The 14,321-nt window shown below is 44.2% G+C and overlaps 1 protein-coding gene and 1 non-coding gene across 8 annotated transcripts in view; one reads left to right on the top strand and one right to left on the bottom strand.

The window, feature by feature from the left end:
- Window positions 1–1,258: 1,258 nt before the first annotated feature.
- TRNAE-CUC (transfer RNA glutamic acid (anticodon CUC)) lies at window positions 1,259–1,330 on the bottom strand. The gene has a single exon. It is a non-coding gene; the product is annotated as a tRNA-Glu (tRNA).
- Window positions 1,331–3,853: 2,523 nt separating this feature from the next.
- Window positions 3,854–14,321, top strand: part of NCOA7 (nuclear receptor coactivator 7) — an 85,476-nt gene continuing 75,008 nt past the window's right edge. For 3 of the 7 annotated variants that reach the window (XM_071741018.1, XM_071741017.1, XM_071741008.1), the window contains exon 1: window positions 8,617–8,784. The gene's annotated coding sequence lies outside the window, so the exon portion shown is untranslated. Of the gene's footprint in view, window positions 3,974–8,615; window positions 8,785–14,321 lie in introns of those variants that run through there. The other 4 variants (XM_071741011.1, XM_071741009.1, XM_071741013.1 and 1 more) reach the window with 4 other exon arrangements.

Genomic DNA, 14,321 nt, shown 5'->3' with positions numbered 1-14,321 from the left:
AAACAGCAATTTCTTCTACCAACTTGGTAATGCACTTTAGCTATCTCAGTGTAACTCAGGTGAATTGGTAATGATAGGGAAAAGTCCAAGGTTAAATAATGAAATTAGGACTTCCAGGGCCTTAGGAGACTGATGGAGCTATTGCCAGGGCCCAGTCTGATCCTCCCAATGAGATGCTTCTCTATCCTGCTCTTAAAAACCTCCAGCCACAAAAATGCAATAATTCCTTAGGTTACATTCTTTGGTCCCAGTGCTTACATCTTACTAGCTCTACCCCATTTTCATCACCTCTGTCCTCACTTTCCAAGGTACCAGTACCATTTTTTTCAGGAGCTGCAAAGGTGTGCTGAGGGCTGCCTTGGAGGAACGAGTGACCCAGATGCTAATGACAGGGAGGTATTAAAACTCTCTTTGTCCTCTCTGTTTATTTCTTTCCACCTTCTGAATAATAACTGGCATCCCTCTTGTTCCCCTAACCATATACGAAACAACCCTGCATGATAGGGTCTTTGCAAATACACCTCAGAGAGAGACAGTCCGTGCCTCAGGTGAGGACACAGCACAGAGAATTGCAGCCCCTCTACTGCCAGGACAGAGATGCAGAGGAGAAACCCTTCCCACCCTCTCTGAGGGACACGGCGCTCGTTCAGAGAGGTGTGCACAGCAGAACAGCTAAGGGCTGGACAAAGCTCAAAGCTTCATGATGACACCAGGTGAGCCTTCATCGTGGGCAAGAAAGTGTGGGATCACCCTTAGGTATCAGCTCAGGGGGAAAAACAAAACAAAACAAAACAAAAAAACAAAACAAAACAAAACAAAACAAAAAAGGAAAATATGGTATTTCTAAGTGCTGGCCAACAATCCTGCCTGTGGCCCTCTAGGTGAGGGTTGCTCAGTGGCCCTCTGTGGTCCTAGAAACCCTGTGGATGGGCATTCACAGGCAGTTTTTTAAAGGGAAGACTTTCAGACAGATGCTACATTTGGGAAGACTACCCCTGCCTGCCCATACCTGTACAGGGCAGTGAGATTGCACAGTGCACCCTTCCTTCCTGCGTGACTCCTCCAAGTGTACAAGTGCCCCTTATCTCTTGCTGTTGGGCAACCACACTGACTCCTTGGCATTGCACAGCAGCCGGCCGGCTGCTCCCTGAATCGTAAAAGCAGCACCAGTTTGTTTTCCAATTCCAGGAGAACTGGAACTGGAAAGCAGATATGTCAGGGAAGGTATTTTAAAAAAAAGGAAAAAAGAAAAGTAGATTTCCCTGACCGGGAATCGAACCCGGGCCGCGGCGGTGAGAGCGCCGAATCCTAACCACTAGACCACCAGGGATCTGTATTCCCATCTCTAACCTCACTTAATAAAAGGCAACTACCGCCACGACCTTCCTCTGCCACATTATCCTCGTTCCGTTCGCTTCCCTCCTTTGCTCTCCCTTCCGGGCAGCGCCAAGTCCCGGAGGCAGCTGTGTGTATGGAGGGACGTTCTATGCCACCCCACGGAGAGAGGAGCGTGGGGAGGAGAAGGAGAGCCTCAGGCGAGGCGGGTGAGAGGCCCTTGCAATGGGCGGGAGGGGTTATGGCGGTGGGAGTCCGGGCGGAACACAGCTTCGGGCTCTGCCCTGGGTCCAGGACAGGCAGAAAGCGTTCCAAGCACAGAGCGTGAGGCGAGCGCTGCGTGGCCGGGGCAGAGGGCGGGTGGTCAGGCGGAAGGCTCTAGAGAGCGCCCGGGGTGGGTCGGGTCTCCCACCTCCCTCGGCACCGGGGTGCGGAGCTGGTGGCAGCCCCCGGTAGGAGTGGTGCTAAGCGAAGGGATTTTTCCTCATTGTTTTTGTTGCCTACCCACGCTGTTCCTTACAAGCCAGGGGTGTTGCTGTACCGGCGCGTCAGCCAAGCGCTCTGCGCTTCACATCGCGGCCCGCGGCTCCCGGGAGGGAAGGAAGGTGCGTGATGCTGGCACTTCCTCCGTTCCAGCTTCGTTGCTCTTCAGGCAGGCTGTGGGAACACAAAAGACCACAGCTGCTTCGGTTTTCGGTGTCTGGTCCACAAGGGGGAGCCGATGCAAGGGCCCCCGTCCGGGGCTGCACAGAGGGAAACCGAACTGTCAGTGCCCTGGGGTTGCGCTGCCAGGGCCTTCTTACCTGATAGACAGGATCTGAGATGTTGCTTTTTTTGGTAAGGTTTCTATGAGATGAGGGAGAACTCCGCCATCCATGCAAATGACATCTGCAGGAGCGCTTTTTACTCTGGTATGTTGATTTCATGAGCAAAGTAGGTCTACTACAAAGTAGTAATTTTTCCCATTTAAGCAGTGCCTGTAATACAAGAGGGTCTGCTTTGCACAAGCAAATTTCTCAAGTTTTCAAACATTCTGACTCTGAAATGCATAATATATAAAAAGCCTTTCCATGCTAAGATATATAAGCTTCAGACTTCATGCCTGTGGATTCTGCAAATATGCCTTAGCTTTTCTTCAAAAGCTTCAGAGTCTGAAAGCAAACTTAAAGAGCATAGATTCTCTCAGGGAGGAAAACTCGGGAGGTTGGGTGTTTGGTTTCTGTCTTGCCAAAACCCTGTTCAGCCAATGGTTCATTTCATCCCATACCTTTGGCTTGAACAAAACATGTATCTTGATTGAGATTGAGCTTTCTTTTGCCCACAGTTTTACTGTACCATGATGCAGACAGCTTATAAAACATGAGGTTACAATCAAGCCCTGTTAGAAACAGTCAGGTGTCTTACATACTGCAAGAAATACATTTAATGTATGTATAACTGTAGCAGTTTCTTTGGTAAGACCAGGGCTCTTCTGACGTTGAGGAGACAAAGCTGTGCAGTGATGGAGGCTGAGCACAGCTCAGACTGGGAGCCTGAGGCCACTGCAAAGAGGGGGATGTGGCTGTGAGAGAGGGCACCAGGTCCCAGCAGGTGATCTGTGACCCTTGTTGAAGAGCAAGGCAAAGTGGTACCTGTTTTCCTCCAACTCAGGACCTGCAAGGAACACCCACCAAATACTAAGGTGGTTCTGTACTGAAGAAACTGGGTTAGCTTTAACGGAGTGTGTTTGTTTCACTGGAGCCATGGTTAAAAGCATTCCCTACCCTGAGTGTTTCTCAGGTGTGTTTCAGAGAGGTACTGCTTTCTGTGCTTCCATGACTGATGCTTAGCAGCACTGGAGACACCTAAAACTAGGGCAAGTCCACATCAGCTGCATTTGCAGTGTTGAAGGTGTGTGCTGTAGAAGGACTGTTGCCACTGTTTGTTCTAAGAGTGCCTTTGTTGTGTGACACTTCAGAAGAAGGGGTGAGCTCCCCAATTCCTGATCTGCCTGAGAGAGACAAAATATTCCCCCCCAGCGATTTCATAAAAGTATCTGACCCTATCTGATCTCATAGCTGATGGCAGGGTGGGCAAACATGGTTTGACCATGTCCTATGAAACTATTAGATGAAAAAACAAATAATTCTTGCTCTGTTATGCTTGACAGTGAGAAAGCTATTTTCAAAATGTGTAACATATCAAACTAAATTTCTGCTGGCCTGTGAGAGGATTGTGGTTTAGAGCCATGAGAGAAGTGAAACTCTAATGTATGTACTAGAGAGGTTTAACTCAGATAGGAAATTGTTTCCCCTATGTGAACCAAGGTTGTGAGGTACTGACTACCAGACCACCAAGAAAATGGCATTGAGAGCCATATGCTGTCTGGTTATTTTTAGCAATAGCTTTCTTCTCTGCACAATTCATGTGGACTGACAAAAGATTATGCCTCTTCTCTGGCTTCCTGTATCCGACAGAGAAACGCATCAGTGAAACTGTCAGCGATTAAGCCTCCTGCCAGCGCAGAAGCAGCCAGTGCCTGTGCCTGCATCCCTTGGATGCTGGCTGGAGAAGGATGATCTTCCCAAAAGCACCAGGGGAGGAATGTCAGAGGCCGATGTTTCTTTTCACTTAACGCAACAGAACGTTGTAAAACCACGTGAGTAACATTCAACGTTAGAGGTCCTGTACCCCAGCTTTCAGAGCATGGTGTGCAAAGCTGAATTTTGGAACCTGAAAAATCCGACCTATTACTTTAAATGCAAAGCATTACTTTAAATGGGAAGCAGCATGCAATTAACTTGTCTGTTCTGTATGAATATATTACGTATTAATTTAATTCTGCATGTTAATTGATGTGTGACAGTAGGCTTACTATGTAAAGATGAGTAAGAATAACATAAAAGTAATGTGATGATGAGGTAAAGTATATTAGTTGAGTATGTTTCCCTTATATAATGGTGAGTCTTGGGGTACATTTTTTGATAGCAGTGAAAATCTTTGATTTGCACATAAGCTGTAAATGATATTTATAATTATGTGTAATGTGTGCGTTTACCACTCCTCTCATTCCTCAATTGTGTATCTGGAAAGTCTTGACATCAGCTTTTCTTCTTTAAGTTACCGTGACTTAAAATGTACATCATCCCAGTTTCAGGGAGGTAAAGAGGAGGGGAAAGGAAAAGATGATGCATGGCCTTTTGCTATTTTATATTTAATTTCCATGTATGGTCATATTGGTTACTTAACAGTTAGCTTATAATTATTTTATGGGGCGAAATGCTATTGTATCTTATATTTCTGTATATTTATTTCCACCATAATAGTGTTTTTATGCAAATCACCTAAGGAAAATCTGAAAAGGTGTAGTACAAATGTTACAGCAGTTCTGATACTCCTAGCTCGAAGATAATCTTCCAAACTGTACAATGACTTGCTCTGTCTTCTTGTAGTTTAATTTAAATAGAGCTAGGGGGCAGCCTGTGAGAATTTGCATTGTCATGTCTAAGTACTGTGCAGACTAGTAATTTGCTATTTACAGAAAATATTTCCAAGACCCTAAAGAAAAATGGGCAAGTAATTGACCAGCAATATTTTTATAAATAATTTTATAAGTTCTTGTATTGTTTTCCTTGACCTTACACTGGTCACTGGTCCTCCCCTTACACTGTATTAGATCCAGCAAGACCTGTGTCAGCTTTTTGTTCTCTTAACCTTTGTTAAAACACAAATGATTCTGGGATTCAGAATGATGTGTTATGGTGAGATGTTTCATCCAGTGTCCTCTGAGCTGAATAAAACACTTTAGTTGAAACAAATACGACTTTTTATCATCTTCTTATGTCTGGTGAGCAAGTTCCTTTTACTCTTCTGCAGAGCATTTTGGAAACAGCTTCTGGCTTGCTCTGCTAGACAGTAGAAAAGCACACACAGAATCAGTCACTAGGGGAGAACTTATAAAAGTTTCAAGCTCTGGTCTCTCTTACTTTTGCAAAACTTGTAGGAATTTTCAATACTTCTGTCAAATAGAGTTATAGCTAAACCATCAATTCAAAGTTACAGGGTTAGCTGGGGACACTCAGAAAATTCATCATTACATAAACTGATGAAACCAGGCTAAAAATAGCAATGTATATTCTTACAGAAGTCATCCCCCAGTGCATGGTAGGATCAAGCAGAGCCTCAATTATGCATAAAATCTGCCTGTATGAAACCTATTTTGTGACTGCTTCACAGTGAATAATTGTAAGAGTAATTGGGAAAACCAGAATGACTGCTAATGGAAAAAAGAAAAAATTGGTGTCACCTTGATTTTTATACCTTCTCAAAACTGGACTGCTAGGTATTCAAGCTCATCACTGTAGTTCTTTATGGCAGGCTGTCTTTCATAAGTAAAGGAGCAATAAGCTAACAGTTGCAGATGTTAAAAACAGATTAATTGCATGAGCAATACAATATTTTTTTCCTTATATTAGTGTGAACTGATCTGAGTGCAGGCCATAAACTTATTGTTACTATCCCTGTCAACTTTTATCTCTGTGTTGTATGCAGCTCTATTAACATACACTGAAATATATATTGTGGCAGGTCAAACCCCATGCAAGCATTGTATTTAGGTATCCCAGGTTTATTCTGTTTTCCACATGTGTGAGTTTCTGTAAGAAATATTTTTCAAGGCTAAAAACTCCCAAAACAATTTGGAATCAACTGAAAAAGCAACTTGCATTTTGTCCCTATCAAAATGGTGCAATCAGTGATTAAAAAAATCAGCCCAATTCTGAAATGAATGAGTCACATGAATTTAAGACTTTTTCAGATATTCCAAGGATTGATATCACAAGGACAATTAATTAAACTAAATGAATTAAATTTTCAAGGCCAGACTGGATGGGGCTTTGAGTAACCTGGTCTAGTGGAAAGTGTCCTTGCCCATGCAGGAGGGGTTGGAACTCGATGATCTTTAACTGAGACCATTCTATGATTCTATGATTAAATGATGTTAAATCATTTGTGTTAAAGTCCATTGCCATGTAACATATTGCCATGGGAAAGAGCAAACCATTCAGACTGTCTTCTGGCCACTAAGTTGTAGAGATCCCAAAACTAAATTTTATTTCAGAGGTGATCTGTGCATAAATATGTATATCATGTTAATAATTTTAACAGATAGTCAGGCTTCTTCCAGACTCAGTAGAATAGAATGGTATATTCGATCCTACTATCGCAGTTTTCTCCAACAACATGAAATCTGTGGGTTCGGCTGCCAGCCATAACCCACAGTGATGTAACCAGAACTTACACAGAATCACAGAATATTTTAGGTTGGAAGAGACTTCCAAGATCATCTAGTCCAAGCTTTGACCAACACCATAAACCATGGTGCTAAACCATGTCCCAAAGGACCAGGTCCAAATGCCTTTTAGATGCCTCCAGGGATGGTGACTCTACCACTGCCCCGGGCAGGGCATTCCATTCTCAGTGAAAAAATGTTTCCTAACATCCAGTCTAAACCTCCCCTGGCACAGCTTCCATCCATTTCCTCTGGTCCCATCACAGTCCTCTAAGGAGCAGAGGCTGTTTCCCTCCTCACTCCAACCTCCCTTGAGGCAGCTGAAGAGAGTGATGAGGTCTCCTCTCAGACTCCTTGTCCCTTGTGTTTGTTCCGGTCCTAGCCTGATTACTCTCTTCTCTGACAGGAGTTTGAGTGATTTCTTCCCCCTGCCAGTAATCTGGAATATGTATTGGAAATGCTTGGGGCAAGGTAGATACTGTAGAAACATGTAATTTCTTTGTCAGCTATATGGAATCTATGTGTTGTCCTCAGAGCTTTCTACACAGTATGGCAGAAGTGCTTGGAATGATGATGGGCAGTGAGCTGGTACAGTAGGCTAGAGACAGCATTTCATGGAGCTAAAATAAGGTGTTAATTACTGTCAATACCCTGTAAATTCAGATAAGTAGATTTTTCACTGCTTTGATGAATAGGGCTGCATATCTTTTGTTTCAGTGTGGTGAATCCAAAAGAAGTCACTTAAGTGGTACTTAAGGTCTGCAGCTTTCTTCCTCTTTTTTTTTCCCCCCCAATTTTGTTGCCTAAGCAGTGCCAGACAACTAGCTTGGAGTAGGACTCTATTCGTCTGTGCTGTACTAGAGAACCCTTGTGTCTGTGAAGTCTTTTATATTTTAAACAATGTAACTTTGGTTTTGCCCCTCTTTTTGCCTTGGTTATAAGATAGACGTAAGATACAGTAACTGCATTAGGCTGTCCTCTAAGCTGGAGACTGTTCTAGAGAAAATCTCTATCTTGTGAAATAAACTGTTTTGGAGAAAAAAACCCCAAACCAATGCAAACTTCAATTTTAGCATGAACTACAGAAGCAAGTTTGATGGAGGGGCAGAGACAGTTATTGTCCCAGTAGTGACACAGTAGTGAATTCTACAAGGCAAATGCTGCAATTAGGGTAATGGTAGCGGTGGAAGATGGCTCTGTCTTCATGTTGGAGTTGCATTCGGTCCCTTTAAGCAGCAGATAGGTTAAAAAATAGGCCTCTCTTACTTAAAATTAAAACTTGTTTGATTTGTAACATCATAACTACTAAGAAGAACGACTCTTACCTCGGGACACCCTTGTACCACTTGCTATTGTATTTTTGCACATTCTTTTAGCATCTATACGTGTATGTATACACTGTTAAGGTTTTATTGAGTGGGTATTTGCCTCTCTTCAGGCTTTTGTCTTGCAAAAAGACCTCTTCAGAACTGGTTACTGATCCGAAGGAGGGAATAGGAAGCCAGATGTCGTTTAGGGCTACCCACAGATGTCCAGAAGGGTTGGGTTACCTGGAGTTCTCTCAGGACAAGAATGTAGTTTCTGGCTAACTATTGTGAGTTTTGGGGTTTGCTGAGGAAAACTTCATGCTGGCAGCGTGGAAGCAGAAAATCCATTTTACAGGCTTTTCAGTTTCTCATGGATCTGAACGCTTTGGTTAACCTCAGCTTCCCAAACCGGTTGTTTAATTTTAGTACCGTCCTTGAAAAAAACTCCTCTCCGGAGGCAGAGCCCGGCGCTGGCGTGTTACGAAGAAATACACCAGACCCCTTTCCCCAGGACAGGACTTGCCGCCAGCCGCGTTGGTGCAGGGCGTATCGCGGCCCCGGAAAAAGCAAAAGCAAACCCACATCCTGCAGCGCTCCGATACAGTCCCGCTCCCGGAGCCGTGCGCCCCGCCGAGCCCCGACCCTTCCGCGACCCGCGGAGCCCGGGGCGGGCGGAGCGGGAGGCGGGCTCTCCGTGCCGGGGCGGAGCGGCGGGTTGGGCCGTGCCGTGAAGCGGGGAGCGGCGGAGCCGCCTCCTCTCTGACCGAGGCGGGAGCGCCAGAGGCGGCGATTCCCGCAGGAGACCTCCCGCTGGAGACCTCGGGGCCCGGGCGCAGCCCCACGGGGCCGCCATGCCGCCCGCCCCGCATGCAGGTGCGCGGCACGGGTGTGTGTGTGTGTGTGTCTGTGTCTGTCTGTCTGTCTCTCTGCGTGGTTATTTTCCTGTTTACGCCTTGCGGGGAGCCGGCAGGCGCGGCTGCTGGGCCACGGCCTTCTTCCCCAGCGGGGGTCCGGCGGGGCCGGGCCGGGCCGAGGCGATGAGCGGAGCCCCGGCGGCGCGGGCGGGGGCCATCACGGGGAGGCGTGTTGTAGCCCCGTGGGAGCGGGTTGCCTGCTCGCTGGTTGACAGAGCCAGCCCGGCATGGCAGCGCCGGGAGGAGGGGGGCGGCCTCTGCTCGGGATGGGTTTGTCCCTCCGGTGCCTCGGCATGGGGGAGGCGGGAGGTGGGAGATGGGGGAGGCAGCGGGGACCTGGCCCGCGGAGAGGTTGTGCGGGCCCCGGCTTTCGCCTCTGCCGTCGCCTTGGAGTAGCCGGTGCAGCCGAGTAGATTGCTTTGTCGGCTTTCACGGCTTCAAGCCTCATTTATTTCCTCCTACCCCAGATCTTGGATGGTTGACTGGAATATTCCAGGCTCTCTGTATATTAAATTATAGTCCTAGGTTCTCGTGGCAAAGGCGCGTTGCTGGGCGGCCAAAGGTGTCTTAGGAACTGATTTTTCTCTGTGCATTCGTGCAGCGGACTTTACTCTCTCTACTACACCATACACCGCTTCAGAGTTGATTTTTTGGCTGGAGGGGCTTCTCTGTGTGTTGTTGATGTGTTTGCAATGTTATGGTGCTGAAGGATACAGCGATTGTCTTTTAGGTGTTGAAATCTGATGATGAACACCTCTGTACTCAGTAAGAAGCTTTTACCATGTGTTTACATGCCACAATTACTTTCCTCCCATTAAGTAGTCATACGTTTCTTCTATTAACGCTATGTAACGATGGGTTTTAAGATGAGTAGGTGCCCATTAATTGATTATGGTTTGCATGCAATGGTGTGAACCAGGCTGTTTGGATGTTACTTAAAGTGCATATTGATGAATTCTCCCATTATATTGTATCAGCACGTGTTTACATAACGTGGAAAATGTATTTGGATATTACTGTTCTTTTGAATGTGTATTTATACATATGCAGACTTTAGAAAATTAATGGAAAGGGCAACAGAAAATGCCAAGAAAATGGTGCATGCACACTTACTGAATGAAAATAATCAGAAATATATGTCTTTAAATGCAAGTAATTTTTTAAAGTCTTGTAAGTCTTACTGCATTTTAGACTGTTTTCTCTTCCATCCTTTTAAAAGGGAAATGTCCATAAATATACACAAAATGTTTTAAGGCTCTAAACAGATAAATAAAGTTGGTTCTGTGAAGGGTTGTATGGGACTTCCTGTAGACAAAATTCTGTCTGACTTATGTCTTCCTCCCTTCTCTCTTTCTCTCTGTCTCTCTCTTTATAGTGGATTAAAATCTTGGGCTTGGAAGGAAATTTTGTACTCTGATTAAATTCAAAACGCTTTTTTTCTTTTCCTTGCCTCCTCCCTCCCCCCCTTTCTTTCTAGCTGTATATTATCTTATGAAAAAGAAAGTTATAGAAAACCTTATTTGTCAGTTTGTGAGGCACTCTCCACGTCTCACTGTTTGCCTCTGCACAGTGTTCTGTTCTTACTGAAACAGCGGCCATAATGACAGTTTAATTAGTCAGGTTTACTGCCAAAATTATAAATTATTCCCTTTGGAACTGAAGTGACTTAGAATTTATTGGAGCAGTTGTCTTGTTGTATAGGAATACTGCTTTGTTGCTTTGTGTATCTGGGATCTTGAAAGAAGAGTGAGACTGGCTGGGAATCGGCTCTGGTAAATATTTGGCTAGTTTATGATCCTGACTTCAGTAGACAGCTTGGAAATTCCTCTATTCAAATAGAGGTGAATTAATTGGACAGTTATTTGGGTTGAAGAATAACATTTCAAAACAATTAGGAACAAAACTGTGAAAATCCTACAGATGGTGCTGTATCCAGAGTCACTCCCTGCAGCCACCCATCTGGGTGAGTGTTTCAAAGGAAGGAAACCAGTGTGAGCCTCTGGAGCATGAACTGGCACAAGAATTTGCTGCTTCAGGCAACTGGAAGTGTTCACAAATCATAATTATGGTAGAAGAGAGGGATGAAGTGACTTAGTTTCATTTTGGTTTTCTGTAGGCATTGAAGGAAATCTGGAATGTAACCAATGTCAAGAAAAATGGTAAGACTCCCTGTTTGGCACCCAACTTGTGCTCACTTTGTCTCGACAGGTGCCTGATGCAGCAGCAGGCAGTCATGGTCCTCGGCTCTGCTGGCAGAGTGAGTCCAGTGTCATCAGCAGAGCAGCAGCAAACTGACAAGTCTGTTCCTCCTTGTGATCAATAAGCAAAAAAAAAAAAAAAAAAAAAAGTCTAAGGCTTTATGGGTGCAGCTCTTGTTTTGGGGAAGTATACATTTGCTGGTGTAGTTCTTGACAGTGTGGCTGGCTGCCTGCCACCGAGTTGGTGGTTTCTCACTTTCTTCTGGAGGAGAAACCTGGGCCTTGGGATGTGTGACCTTATGAAGGAGAATGCACGAGTTGTGCTGCTGCTGCCAGGGTTTTGTCCTGGGAGTTAAGGTTGTTTTTGTAAAAAGAGGAAACTTAATGCTACAATTAAAACTGAAGCCAGCACTGAGTGCTCACTTAGGTGGCCGCCTTTGACCAGAAAGAAAAGCAGGGTAGGAGAAACAAGTTTGAATATCTTTTATTTATTTTTTTATTTAAATAGGACTGGTTTCCTTGTTTCCTTGTTTTTCCCTAGCCCGATTCATGAAGCAGTGAGGCAGTGACAAAATTCACAGCAACCTGAAGGGACTATGTTCTCCCTCTAAACATGTTTCAAATTGATACATTAAACACATACATAAGAGTATTATTTTTTTTTCCTCTCTTTGGCAAACCCTTCTGATTGTAGATGAAAAACTGTGTTTCTTCTTGTATGGAAGGTATCGGTTATGAGGTGTTTGTTCAGTTTTGGGGTAGGCAGGGTGCTGCGGTGGGACAGGGGCCTGAGGTTGTGTATCTGCAATCTGTGTGCCTGCCAGGGCAGGGTGCCCACAGGCTCTGTGGGATCTGTCACTACTTCCCAAGGGCTTGCACTGCAGAAGGTAGTGCTAAGTGCCAGAAAGGGTGAGTTACTCCTGGTGCAGGACTTTGCTCTCACACCTGTTCTGCTCTCAGTCTGACCAAGTCTGGAGAAACAGTACCAGTAGTTCATCTGGGTGCCATAATAGCATCCTAGCAACATGCCTGTTGCCTTACTTGGGACTTCATGACTTTTTGTAGAACTGCAGTTTATCCTTTAGAAGACTCCTGGCTTAGATTTGGAGCTCTCAATAAATACAGTACTCATCATAATCTTAATGAGCCATTCTGATAGTTATTTCTCATGTTTGAAAAACGTGAGCTGTACTTTCTGTTGCATGCCTCAAATTCCATGTGTTGTGTGGTCCTGTGGCCTTAACAGCTAATAGAAACTGCTCTCAGTTATTTTGCCTTCTATGTGGTAAGATACACATAGATCCTATGGAGGTGCCATTTCTTTATTTTAGTGCCTTTGTTATGGCTAATCTGTATATTCTACATGATGGGTTTTTTTTCAATATCCTTTCTGAAATGCAGGCTTTGTTACTAACAATCATGTTTAAATAATGGTGATATTAACTTGGTTTACAAGAACAGAAAGCATCTGAGCTGAGCAGGGAAGTTACACCTGTTTTTACAGGCAAGATTTGTGTTTACCTGTTGGTTACAGTGTCAAGTTAGGATTTTTCATGTGTCATTTTCCATCGGCTTAGCAGGATTTAAAAGCTTTATATTAATAGCTACCGATTTCTATAAAGGGATTTTTCTTACAGTAGTCTCACCTGCAAGAGACTGATTTTGGAATCATCCCAAGGTGTTTCTTTAGGTACCTGAGAGCTGTTTCCCAAAAATCAAAGACTCGGGCAGAAAAAGAGCTTTCCTAGTGCACTGATTAGAAGAGTTCACAGCTTTGTTTTGCAGAAGAGAGCTATTGCTTCCTTAAACTTGACCCTATTTTAAGAAAAGGTAATTTGTTCCCTGGCTCATTTTTGAAGTAAATTTAACCTTTTCTAACAGTGCTGTCTCTATCTGCTGCTACTCCTGTCTGGTTTGTTGGGTTTTTTTTTCTGCTTTCTGTCCCACGTGCCATCTGTCTTTATTTTATTGTTTGCTTTCTTTTTAAATACTCTAAGCTAATGCAGCAGATAGAAAAGATTAATATCTATGAACTATCTCTGCCACCTTCATTCTGAGGGGGAGAGTTGTGGATGGCTTCCTACCAGATGAAGTGATGCTGTGATTTCAGAACCTAGTTGGGATCTGCCTGGGTTGTTACTTGGTTGAGGATGCTACAAGGAACAACTTGGTATTGTCAGTGGCTCAGTAGTGCTTTTGTGCTGTGTCAGTACTCACTGCATGAATCAAGTAGTAGATGGCACAAGTCTATTGCTGTAGTTAACTGTCTCATGGTCAAGTAATGCTCCAGTGTGGTGGCAAGGGCTTTATTTTACCATTACCTTAAGAAGTAGCATTTCTATAATGCTTTTTATTGAGCTATACTTATGCCAAAGAACTGGACGCTTCTGATAAAGCTGGGTATTATACTGTATGCAGGTTTTTGTAGCTGTACCAAGCCTAACAGAGCTTTGTAGAGCTAGAGAGTAGCTTGAGTTTTTCCTTCATACTTTCTCACAAAGGTTCAGATAATTTAGAGAAGCATCGAACAGTATAATAAAGAAATTTTATAAATCAGAATTATCTGTATGGTATTTAGAATATATATTAAAAAGAAATTCTTCATTTGTAACATATAAGCAACATTTGACTTTCACTAGTCCTTTTTTTTTCTGTCCTGGTTGCCAATCAAACCTTTTTCAGGGAAGCTGCTGAAGACTGTTGACTAAAGGTCAGCAGCTGTGAAAACCCATGATATAAAATCCCTATAGTTCCATCAGTCCTGCTCCAAAAGCTTCTGAAATGCAGGCGTTGTCTGGTAGATGCATGGTACAAGTGGTGACATCCTGATGACAATGGGTGGAGAAACAAGGAGATAAAACTTACTCTGTTATGGAACAGCATGCTGCAGTGTTTCCAGGTATGTGGTGAAGGATCAACTTTGCCTGCTGTATGCCAGTCACTTTTGTAGATGTGGGCCAAATGGTTGGCAGCACTGCAACAGCAGATAAACATGGAAGCCCCCGTGCCAGCCTGCTATGGGGGGTCAAGTAGCAAGCAGTCTGAGTAGTCATCAGAGCAGCTAGGAGATAAGAACTGAGAACCACAAGGGTAACTTTCTGCCAGTGAGGTAAGGTGGTCTTCAGACCTGGAGCTTAGGTATCAGCTGAAGAAATTTTGTTTTATTTCCAAGTAACTTGGTTTTGTTGTTTTTTATATTGGGTTTTTTCAGTGCATGTTGCTGAGCTGTGTTGGTTAGGTATGCCTTGTTGTTAGGGGTTAGCAGATGGTGGGAGGAAGCTGGCATCATCACTGCACA

Source organism: Heliangelus exortis, chromosome 3 (genome assembly GCF_036169615.1).
Source record: "Heliangelus exortis chromosome 3, bHelExo1.hap1, whole genome shotgun sequence".
NCBI classification, from domain to species: Eukaryota; Metazoa; Chordata; class Aves; order Apodiformes; family Trochilidae; genus Heliangelus; species Heliangelus exortis.
This window is presented reverse-complemented; position numbering and strand designations above follow the sequence as displayed.